The sequence below is a fragment of the Malaya genurostris genome, chromosome 2 (assembly GCF_030247185.1).
Source record: "Malaya genurostris strain Urasoe2022 chromosome 2, Malgen_1.1, whole genome shotgun sequence".
Classification (NCBI taxonomy): Eukaryota; Metazoa; Arthropoda; class Insecta; order Diptera; family Culicidae; genus Malaya; species Malaya genurostris.
In genome coordinates, this window is record NC_080571.1 from 112,191,138 (window position 1) to 112,203,822 (window position 12,685).

A 12,685-nucleotide genomic window follows, 5' to 3' on the forward strand; every position below is an offset into this window, starting at 1 on the left:
GAAAACATGCTTTAGTTGACAGATTGGATTGAAAGGTAAGAAAATTTCCCTTTTTCCAGTATGAGGGGCAGAGATGCCATTTATACAGATTTATCTGTATTATACAGATTTTTACATGCGCATACAGATTTAATACAGAGTACAAATTTCTTACAGATTTCTTAAATTTAATACAGATTTATACAGATTTCACCAAAAGTATTAAGGAAATAATTAAACTATCTATTAGTATTTGAGCTATCTATTAGTATTTGATTGCAATGACAAGATAAACGTTTAGGAATCAACGTACAAATCACTTTTAAAAATATATTTTTTTTGTGCAGAGATTTAATGAAGAACACTGAAATCCATTTATATTAAAATTTGTAACTAAATTGAACTTAAAAGTTAGACAAGTCTTGGCATCATGAAACATTATTGCCAGACTGACAGTTGTATTACCTGACTCGACGCTGCATATTGGGTTTTGGAAATCCATCTCAACTTATGAAGTGAACATTTTCAAATTAGACAAGTATATGGCACCATAATTCAATTGTTGTTGATAGGAAAAAACTATGAAATTTCGTCGATGAATATAATATAAGATATGAAATTTAATCTACTACTCTATAACCATAATCTATTGGAATAACACCTTTTAACATAATTGTATTGTAGAAATTTCATTTTATTAGCGAATACAGATAAATACAGATATTTTATACGAATCAATACAGATTTTCTATGAAAATATCTGGCATCTCTGATGAGGGGTAAGAGGTCAAAATATTACCATCCCATAAGAAATCCTTCCGATTATCCCACAGACCAAATCGGGTTTGGTCGGGTGATTCTACCGACTTTAAAATTTTATATGTATTCTATTTGAAATGCATTATTTAAGGACTCTTATTAAACAATGATATTAAAAATCTACACTTGAAATTTTTACCATCGATAAGGAAGATATTTGGACTATACACACTTAGAAACTCGGTTAGTTTATACCAAATTTTCAACAGCTGAACGTTCGGTTATTGAAATGATTACCGATCGTTCGGTTATTGCTGAATTGTCAAACAACTACCGTAAACTGTAAACCAAAGGGATTCAACGAATGGAGGACTATTCTCACATATCTGATTTGGTTCAGTGCCGGCACGACACAGTGCACGACCACTGATATTTTTTCATTTGTTTTCTATGCGCGCATCTACACCTATCCGGCACTGTAGCCGTTTAAGTGCAGCTCGCCGTCAGTGTTGCGTCCGTCTGGCAAACTCATATTCGACGTCACCGATATTTTTTATTTTCACTGAAGTCGATCTGTCCCTGCCTTTGCTCTGCCGTAACGGAAACGGCACGAAAGGGTTACGACAAAAAAAAGGACCCTGACGGCGCACTGAAGGCACTTAGGAACTTAACCGGAACGGAACGTTGTGAATAGTCCTAGGTTCGGTATTTTTTTTGTTTGTTTTCTTTTGGTTAAAATGCTGGATATGAATGGATTTTCGGAATTCGAAAAATACAAAATTTCAACCTACGATTAGGTTTTTCGAATTTAGATTTTTTTCACACAAACGAATAAAGGAAATTCACCAGTCTTGGCTGTGGTTCTATCAAAGATAAATAATAAAGACATGTACGTGCATATAAATATTTTGAAAAAATGTGGTTCGTTCCCGGTACCTTCTGAAATGACCGCACTCACCGCTTGGTGGAGCGCGAGATTAATTGCATTGTTATCATTTCAACCAAAGTGTGCCATAAAATCTCAATGTATACAAATGAGCTACCGAATCGAAACACGACGTAAAATACACTGGTGGCGTGATAAGACAGTTTTGGTTCTTGGTAATTTTCTCACGAAATTAAGTATGGCGCGCCGGGATTCAAGCATGTAAACATAAACAAACGACCATTTCAGATCGGGATTTCACTTCTAAGTTACTCCAGTTGTCGCGCAGCCTGGCGAATCTTTGCCACTAATTGAAAATCTGGACATTTTTTCGTCAAGGGTTTGCAAGGTAACGTCGAAATATAGAAAATTTTACACACATCCGATTCTGTTCATTTCGTTGGAGGAAGGATTTGGCGGATCGCACTGTAGTATCTATTACAGTTATTATGGATAATGGAGTGATTGTGCTGTGGGTGGCATTTCAAAAGCTGGTGATGAAAACGATTGAAACATCCCGGAACAAAACACCGTATTTCACTGTCAATGTTTTCGTAAACAGAACCAACTCTAAATATTTTCATAAAAGCAACTCCCGGAACGACATTTGTTTATGTTTTTCTTCTTCACGTCTCTCTGTTATTCCACAATAAAATGACAACCGCACTAACACATAGAAAAATGTGATCACCAGGGTATTTTACATCGTGGAATCGAAAGGGTTCTCACGGTTTGACATTTGCATTAGGAATGTATGATGGGAACTCAGCAGTGTAACCAATTTATCAACATTGGTGCCAGTTTCGCGGAGGACCGTAGATGTGCGCCAAAAAAAGATCGTGACTGTCATGTCTGGAAATTAGTTTGTGGTTCTATTGTACTGTATATTCACGAATAATAAAAGTGTTGAGAAAAATATGTTCCGGTTGACCGGAATTATAAGCGCCTTCCAGAACCCAGCATAATCCGTGGAGTCCACTAAAAATTATCCGCGAACGATATGTGTTGGCAGCAAGTGAACAAGTGAACGGAAATTTTTCTTGCCTTTAGGCAAAGACATCATATTAACAAGATATCCAGCTCTCACATTTCCCGAACAAATCATTGGCAACATCCTTTTTTGCGAGCATGTCGCCCTCAGGTGAGTCCGCATCGAATCTCATACATAGAAGTAGAGGAGAGAAATGTCAAATTCGTGCGCGCCAAAATAGCAGGGCTGTGCACCCATACAATTGACATGACATGTTGAATGAGACGCCGTGCGATGGCGTTGCTGAACTGAAAATTGAGATCGCTCCAAGCTGACAGGGTCTGCTTTAGGTAAACAAAAGGCTAATTATAATGTTTTAAAACCTTGTCCATTTGTATCTCATACCATTCGACTAGCCCTCCAAGTTTTTTTTTCGTTTGGTTAATACTGGTTTGGTAAATATAGACACTCACTGAAAAATTTAATAACTGTTTGACAGCTAGTTTTAACGACAATTAGTATTTATAGAAGTTTGGTGATTAGAAGATTATTTTACGATACGGACAGTATGATTTTTACCGTACTCGGCGACTACTCAGATTTACCGTATGAATTTGATCTATTTTATTTACTCTATCTATTCACAAAATTCTGTAATAAAAACTTGCATAAAACTGATCGTCTGGTAAAAATTTGCATAATTTTTGTAAAATAAAATTCATCTATCGAAATATCGGTTATATATTGATTACTGAAAGTTTTCGTCAAAAAAATTACCGATCAAAGAAATCAAATTTCAGTGTGTAGCTGCTCTAATAATGACCCAGTGGATTTTGTGAACCCATATTGGTCCGACCATCGCACAGTGGTTCGAATCAATAAAAACGTGGACATAAATCAGTAGCTGCCAAACCGTTCTTTTAATGCATATAGTTGCTTTTAAGAAATTATTAACAAATGCCTACCGCGTAGTTTGATTCTATCCCTAATTGTTCATGGCCTACTTTGACAAAAAATATAACCATACCTTTTTTTTCTGAAGAGATAGAAATTTTTTTCTCCTACAAAGTTTTGGTACTATTGAAAATAATTTACTTTGTCAAATATACCAAAAGTCTAGGTCGCACCGTTTCAGATATAGAAAGCGTTTTCATGGCAACCCCCTTGAAATCAGTTTTTTATTCATAACTTGTCTGGAGTTATTTTTTTTCTGCATATTTTGTTTGGATTAATTGAAGAAAATGAAAAATCCCATATTTACGTTGAAGGTAGTGTATAGGTTTGTTGTTTCCTGGCAAAGTTATACAACATTTTATCTTATTTTTACCTATGATAAAACCTTACACCGAAGCGAAATATGCAACTTTATGCAGCTGATTTTTACAAAATTTATAGGAAAAGATATGTCCAATACTATAAAAAAAATCTAAGTGGAACTCGATGGAACTTTTTTTAGGCCTTTACAAAGTTAGTTTTAGTTATTGAATTATGACAACCCCGTTAAAACTAGTTTTCTAATCATAACTTGTTAAAAAGTTATTTTTTATACATATTTTGTTTGGAATAATTGTAGAAAATATAAAATCCCATAATTTTGTATAAGGTAATGCATAGGTTTATTCTTTTCTGGAAAAGTTCTACATCATTTTATTTATTTTTACCTAGAAAACCTTGTACCGAAGCGAAATATGCAACTTAATGCTGCAAACTTTTACAATACTTATAGGGAAATATATTCTTAATCCAATTTGTTTTTCAATGAGAATATCCTGAGTACTATTCATGTGGCTCATTTTCACTATGGCCATGATGAAACCATAAATGGTTAAGAAACGGAGGGCGTCACGCGTCTGCTATTTCTGCAACTCACTTTTGCAGTGAACGTAGAGATGAACAATTTGCTCATGAGCTATTCCAGTGAATCGAAACTTTAAAGTGATTTGATGGCTCACAGCTCTTTTTAAAAGAACCGTAGCTCACCTCACTGGTAAACAGAGATGTCAGGTTCACAGATAAATCTGTGTTCCACAGATTTTCAACCTTTTGCACAGATTTATAAAATGGCACAGATTTTCACAGATTTCTGAAAATGGTACACAGATGCTGAAATCGATCACAGAATTTTGAAATTGATCACAGTTTAGCACCAAAAATCACAGAGCGGTAGGAAATAGTGGCACCTGTTTTTGCTTACCAAAATGATTCCGAAAAGCTATTATGGAAACGGGAAAACGTGCACAGATTTTGCACAGACAGGTTTTTGGCTTGATCACAGATTTTTGAAAAAATGACCTGGAATCCCTGCTGGTAAGGTGGAAACAAGCTACGAGCTGAACGGATCTTCGGCTCTTGAAGAGCGAGTTATAAATGAGAATAAATGTGTGCATGAGCTTTTGTTCGTCTTTCCAAATGTGCATCTATCCTTCTTTAACAGATTGAATGAGCCGTTGTCAATAAGAAATCTTACCTCTCACTCAGTAGGCTAAGGTATATTCAGGGATGCCACTTTTGCAGATATTCTCAAATGTGACATAATAATAATTCGCAAACAAGTTTATTAGCATAGCATTGTTCTTTGTGCATCAATGATTTCGATCATGTATATGAAAGAAAAACGGAGTAAGAAAAACGGCGCAAAAAACGGTGCTCAAAACAAACCTTTAGTTCAATCTAAATGAACTGATGAGCTGATACATTGAATCGATTCCCTTTAGTGAACTGATCGGTTCGGAGCTGTTCACCGGTATGAACTGATCAACATATCGTCTTAAAAACGTGTTGCTTCGCGATAACTCAATTTATTTACACGTTTAAAATGAAATCTCTTCGTAAAGGTTTGTACTTGTACAATACTTTTTCATATTTTGTTTGGAAAAAAAATTTCAATTTTTTTTATATGTGTTGAACTTTTGATAATTTTTATGAAAAGACCTGAAAAATTGCATCGAGCTCAACTTAGAATTTTTCTAATATTGTTAATTGTCAAAAAGTAAACAAAATAAAAATTTGCTTAAGTTGCGCTTGCAAGCATGAGCTTGTTTATGCGTGTTTACGCGCACTTTGTAGTAGATACTTAGGTAATAGAGGTAGATTCGACGTAGATAAATAAAAAAAACTGTTTTCAAAATAAAGTAAATATATCTCAAAAAATAATTTTTTTACATTATTTATATCTTCAGCAAAAATACTTCAAATGTTTTTTTCTTCAAAATAAGATAGAAAAAAATTTATTCGAAATTGGTACTACCCTCTTAACAAAAATTAAGGTGCCACTTTCAAAAGAAGCGTAATATAATCTTGTAAAAGACACGTTAGCTCTTAAAATTCAGTGAAAGTCAGTATAGACTTTTGACCGTCTTTTCCCAGTATAGACTCAGTATAGACTTTTGACCGTCTTTCCCAGTTTACATTGTGTATCACTAGCACTTATCAGATCTTAGAAGAATATAATAATCGTCCTTTTCAGGTTTAAAGTAGCAGTAGAAACATTTATAACATCTATTAAAACATAATGTTGAATCACAGACTAACAGATGCACTAGTTCCACCTATATTGTATTTTTTACTAGTTGGTTTCCCCTCGTTTGTCAACACCGATCAGCTGCTTGCAGGAATGCCTGATTTGATCATAATATTTGAAAATGAATCATCACAATAAATTATTGGATTACGTTGATAATATATTTAATTTTTTTAGCGATGTTGGAAGGTAACCATTTATTTTTCTCAACGTTGCTCATCTAGATTATTTTTCATTGTGTTGGTAATTTTCATCCGAAATTAAGTGGCGGTAGACTAGCAAGTAAATATTGTAACAAAACGGGTTCGATTTTGTATTGCGTTGGAGGATGAGAAGTAGCACAATTATGTATATAGTTTTGCAATATGTATTAAATCTGTATCCTGCATGAAATTCGCATGGACGTATACGAATCAATACATTGCAGGCAATTCTGTATAAATGGCAACTCTGTTGGTAAATGGAAAAGGCGGGTGGGTAACATCAGAGACATAACTGGATGTCTTGAATACGAAAACAACTGACATGTTCCTTAACAATATCCATTAGTTGATCAATTGTATGAATTATGCAAGCATTCCCCTTTTCCACATTTTTCGCAAAAACATAGAAGGCTTCACTTGATCTCGATTACTGTGAATTTCACACAGCGAAAAGTGCACAAATCTAATCAAACTGTTCTAGATTTGCACTAAACTGAGGATATTTACCTTCGATATGCGAGCAAGACATCCTAATAGTTCTGGCTGATTTTGTGTGATGCTCTTCACCGCTCTTGTCGGGAGCGAAACTAGCTTTGCAAACGACACACAATACATCTGCTCTAAGTGGCAATAGAATCCAAACTGATCCATTTTTTGTGAAGAGGTTTCTTTTCACTAATGGGCGGTCCTAACGGCTATAAAAATAGCCGCATACAGAATATTAATTTCGATTATTTCATTTCGGATTTGCATTTCATTGAAAGAAACTATCATTATGCTGTACGGGATTCATTCCTGCCTTTCAGAAGGACCAAATTGTGGAACTCACTACGATATTAAGCACTGTCCAGAACATTTTTCTCGAACGATTTGTTGTACAGCAGCAGATATTTTGTTCTGCTTTTCAGAAAGCGTTCTGATTGGCTGGAGTTGACATGGGTCAAATGAGACAGGTTTTTCAATAGTGTACTATTAAGGTACGATTACATTAGCCGCTTTATCTGCACAAACTTGTGCAGTTTGACTGTATCATAGTGTAATCGGTTCGCAGTTGTCTGCAAGCAGTCAAAATCGGCTTGACTGTCCATCTGTATGCAGTCAAAGTGTGCAGATTATCTGTAACAATGTAATCACAGTGTGATCATAGTCGACAGACAAACAGTTGACGACTGTACAGACAAATTTGACTGTTTCTGAAACTGTTGTGCAGAAGTTGTCTGCCACAGATTCTATGACAACCAAAAACTTGTTTATTTCATCCAAACACAAAGCAAAACGTTCCAGCACCAGTGTGAGAAGTGAGTACACGTGGTTTTCCCCAAGAGGGGTGGTTTCGTGAAACCAGATATTCTCACATTCTCATATATGTGGTATTCTTCGAAATAATTTTTATTGTTTCTTGAAAGAAAACAAAACAAAAATTAATTAGCACAACCAACAACCAACAAAATGAAACAGTTTTGCTATTGCAGGTACTTCTGCAACCGGTGTAAATGAGGTCGGTTCGAATGACCATCTGTTAACATGACTTACAAACTGTATTGATTTTAGTCAATTTTATAAGATTTTATATGATTCGGCCATCGTACTTTAAACGAGGGTTTAAATTTTACATACTTATAATTTTAGAAATGGCAAAAATGAAATAGCAGAAAATGTACTTATTTGAATCTAGATTTTGTAAATATTTACCGAATTTCCAATAGCTTATCGATCGTTCATTAGTTCGATAATTGAATTGATTACAAAGCGTTCGGTAATAAAATTGTGGATCTGTCAAAATCTGAACTCCGCCCCAAAGCGATTTCATACCGTTATACCATATTTGAAAGAGCTTGGACTGGAGACAACCTTCCCAAAATTTCAACTCTTTAATTCTCATATTTACGGAGGTAGGATGATTCTATGGATTTACATTGCATTTGATTTTTGAATCTACCACTCCATTTACAATTTATTGAAAATGTATTTGTTGCGTGAAAAATACTTAACAATTGCGAAACATATTTTTCACGCTTTCAATCTCGGTGCCACTCTGGATTTTTTAGTAATAGCAGATATACCCGTATGATATGAGCGTTAAGACACAAACGAATAGATAATTAACATATGATGTGAAAGAATCTCAATTTTTTGTTATAGAATCACTTGAAATGTAAATCATTCAGAGATAAAAAAAAAAGTAAGGAAAAGAAATATGAATTTAAATGAAATGACTACCATTTGTTTTTATCGAATAGACTCGCATTAACTTTGCACCATTTCAATTCCTACGAAGAAGTCGAAAATGGGATGCCTGATTCTCGAGGTATCCACAAATTGCCAGAAAGATGGTCACTATTTCGACTATTTTTTCCTCATTCAAAATAAACGTTTCATTTTAACAAAAACACGCTCACTTCATATTTGGTTAATAAATGATTTTAGATACATCGAAGAGCTTCGGTTTCATATTTTTAAAAACTGTGGAAAAGTTCAGTATTTGAAATTGTCTAAAATAATAACCAATCCACCATGCGTCTCCGGACCTCGGAAAAATTTTCTAAAGTTTGAGCGATTTCTATACCTATTTTTTATATTTGTAAAAAAGGTAAAATAACCGGAGAACATTTATATTCCTTCTTTAACTGCTTCGAAACACAACACACCAAGTAGCAACGCAACGAACTTCCGTTTGTGAGATCAGATCGATATTTTATCATAATGTAATATTCCGTGAAAAGTTCTCTGCCCCACAAACTTTCTTCCAATGTGATCACTTTGTGCAGAAAAACTGCAATAAACAGCCCACTCCCTATATTTAAGTCTGTAACCAGTTTGATTTGTCTGATCAATGTAATTACAATACAGACATGCTCAAAAAGTCTGTCACAGTCAATCATAACAACTGTCAAAGTATTGACTGTCGGCGGTCAAACTTGACTGTTGCAGCCATTTAACTGTGAATAGTGTAATCACATTGCCAGACCAAATATAAACTGCAGAAAAATTACTTGTCTGTGGCAGATAAACTGGCTAGTCTGATCGTAGCTTTAAATTACTTCAATGCTTTTGCTATACACGTTTAAGTTGAAAAATTTCGATTCTGTTGGTAGTTAGATTATATAAATCCTTCTACAGATCACTGAGCTATGAGCTTTCAAAATACGAGAAAGATAAACGCGCCTTATGAATTATTCTCTTTGATACTCGTGTATACCAAACATTTCAGAAAAGTTTAATTTTGAATTATTTGAGATTATGTCACACAACTGAAAATTTTATCATTAAATTGTGATCATATATCCGATGGCATGTAGCAAAAATGTTGTTGTTTCGTTAGATACAACAAGAGATATTCACGATCAAAAACTTATCACTCTCTCAGAGGGTAAATTTTGAAAAGGCACCCCATAGTAAAGTAAGTCGTATTCACGACAAAAAATGAAGACAGTCTAGATGACAGACAGGATGTTTTTGATAGGGTAACGTGGCGACATCATGACATATGCGTGTACTGTCCCAACTAAAGGAATATTCGAAATGACCGTTAAAATGAATGAAGAATTTATTTTGAGTGTTGTTTTGGTTGAATTATGATGCGTTGTGATTACTAGGTTACATAGGTGATTATTATGAAATAATGGCTGATAATTTTCGATTATTGTTTCTTGGATACATAAGAATTCCAGAAGATCCGTTGTTCGCAGAGAATGCGCCATAACAGGAAACGAAAAAACTATGTTCCTATTTTTACTTAATCCTTGTTATACTGTCAAACATAGGGGAAATTTTCCACCACAAAAGATCTTTGCAGATTATTGTGTAGAGTCGATATATACCGAAAAACGGTGTTGGAAACAACTTCATTTGTTCGTCAAATCTGTTTCTTGAATTTACGCTCAAACATTGCCAGCTTTAACGATGTATACTGTGTTTCCAAATATAAATTTGATTCATGATCCTTAATAATTGATAATTGATTCATTTTTATTTATCAATAAAATCAAAAAAAACACCCAGAATTGCAAATTAAAGCAATCGATTTCAGATGATTGATGGAAATTCTAAGAATTATAGAACACAACGTAATGTACCATGTCGTGAAGGTCAGTAATGTGATGAAAAACAATTTGACTACAAACTACGTAATTGAAAATGATGTTTTTGATTTATTTTTCGGAATTCTAATAAAACAACATACGGAAGCTATACATGTATGTATATGTGTATAGATATATACACATAATATATATATATATATATATATATATATATATATATATATATATATATATATATATATATATATATATATATATATATATATATATATATATATATATATATATATATATATATATATATATATATATATATATATATATATATATATATATATATGTATGTATATATCACGAGTTTTTTTCAAACGGTCAATAAGCCATCCATCAACATTCACTTTGAAGAGTAATTTCGAATGACTCGGCACTCGCTGAGAGTAAGTCATAATAGTAAACGGCAGAGAAAAGTTTTCTCTTTCGTCTGGTGTTAAATTTAATACTCTATCTTTCATAGCTCGTTTGCAATTTCTTTCGAAAGTGGAAGTTGACAGGTGGTTTATTGGCCGTTCTTAAAAAACGCGTGATATGTATATATGTGTGTGTATATGATGACCATGATATGAAAACCGAATGAATCATACAAAGATTAAATTCACATAACAAATATTGAAAATTTGTACCCCTTGCAACCCATCAGCTTGAAGCACGGCACCGTCGCTGTACGAAACTGGTTGAAATTAGATGATGACGTTAGTGAAATAAATACCAAAACAGCATGAAATCGAAGAAATGATCTTTCGGCTTATGCAGAGTGACTGCCCGCAAATATCCAATAACACTATACTAAAAATTAAAAACATTTGTTTGATAAGTTTATTTATTTATTTGTCGTCAAACTATAGTAGACCATTACATTGTATTGATTACATTTTAACACGTGTGATATTTTCTAAAATAAACATTAATGTGCATTATGTTCTAGGACCTAGGTCGTATTGAATTAAAATATTGTTTGAGCTGGGCTGTCGTCATTGTAAAGTCAATTGCTCCGCAATGCTTATTATAAGTTGACATCATTTGATTTAATGGGCCAAATTTAGCATAGTTGGTACGATAATGACTTATATAGAATATAGCTCGGTTTCGTAATTGTCGGGAAGGTATATAAAAATTAAGTTTAGACAGAAGTACAGATGAATCAACCCGATGTGTAACGATGTTATGTATGAATAAAACCATTAATTGTTCTCGACGCTCTTCTAGTGTGTGGATGTCAATGAGCATGCAACGAGCTTTGTATGATGGTAGAGTAAATCTTGCCCAACCTAACTTACGGAGTGCAAATAATAGGAATTGCTTTTGAACTGATTCTATACGTTCCTTGTGAGTGATTGAGAATGGGGACCAAACAATGCTACAATATTCAAGTATAGACCTTACGTAGGCAATATATAATGTTTTAATCGTGTAAGGATCGCAAAAATTATAGCTGAAGCGTTTTATAAATGCAAGCATGTTATTAGCTTTGCCTATTATCGTATTATAGTGATCGATGAAAGTCAACTTTTTATCTAAAATTACTCCTAGATCTCTAATTCTGATACATCTTTCTACTGTTTGATCGCCTAGTTTAATTGTGATATCTGGTGTGTTTTGTTTCCTACTGAAAGCTATTACTTTACATTTATTGACATTTAGTTTCAAAAGGCTTTTGTTACACCAGACATGGAACGTTTGCACTTCATCTTGAAATACCACCTTGTCTACATCACTTTTTATTTCTAGGAAGAGTTTCATGTCATCGGCATAAATCAACACTTTTATGTGTTTTAAAATAAGAGATATATCGTTTACAAATAAAATGAATAAGAGAGGGCCTAGATGAGAACCTTGTGGAACTCCTGAGGTTACTAGGACATGGTTGGATATCCTCCCTTTAAATCGAACCATTTGCTGACGATCAGTCAGATACGACTCAAGCTATTTGAGTAGTTCAGGACCAGTTCCTATTTTTTGTAGTTTGAATAATAACATAGGTATATCAATGCGATCAAATGCTTTGCTGAAGTCAGTATAGAGAGCTTCTATGTAATTACCCTTATCCATAGCAGCCAGTGAGTAATTGACAAATTCGAGTAAATTTGTATTAGTTGAGCGACCCTTAAAAAATCCATGCTGCATATTAGTGATTCTATTTTTAACTTGATAAAACATCTTTTCATTGATTATCGCTTCAAAAAGTTTAGGAATGCAGGAGATAATTGCAATTCCTCGATAATTACACAC